The following is a 327-nucleotide window of genomic DNA, read 5'->3' on the forward strand; positions in this document are numbered from 1 at the left end:
CAGGAATAGACTTCCTCCAGAAGTTGTGCAGGCACCTACTCTGGACTCATTCAAGAAACGTTTGGACGTTTAACTTGCTGGGATTCTTTGACCCTAACTGACTTCCTGGCCCTGGGGCAGGGGCATGGACTTGATGATCTTTGAGGACCCTTCCAGCCCTAACGTCTATGAAATAAATAAAAAATATATCTGTGACCCATGCATTCGCCCTAAAAGCCACACATCACAGTTCCCATCCCCAGCTCAATGTTTGACTTCATAAGGACCCTGTGGCCTGGTGCAGAAGTTTGCTCTCTGATGAACAAGAAATAGAAAGACTCACATCCA

The sequence above is a fragment of the Alligator sinensis genome, unplaced genomic scaffold (assembly GCF_000455745.1).
Source record: "Alligator sinensis unplaced genomic scaffold, ASM45574v1 scaffold174_1, whole genome shotgun sequence".
Classification (NCBI taxonomy): Eukaryota; Metazoa; Chordata; order Crocodylia; family Alligatoridae; genus Alligator; species Alligator sinensis.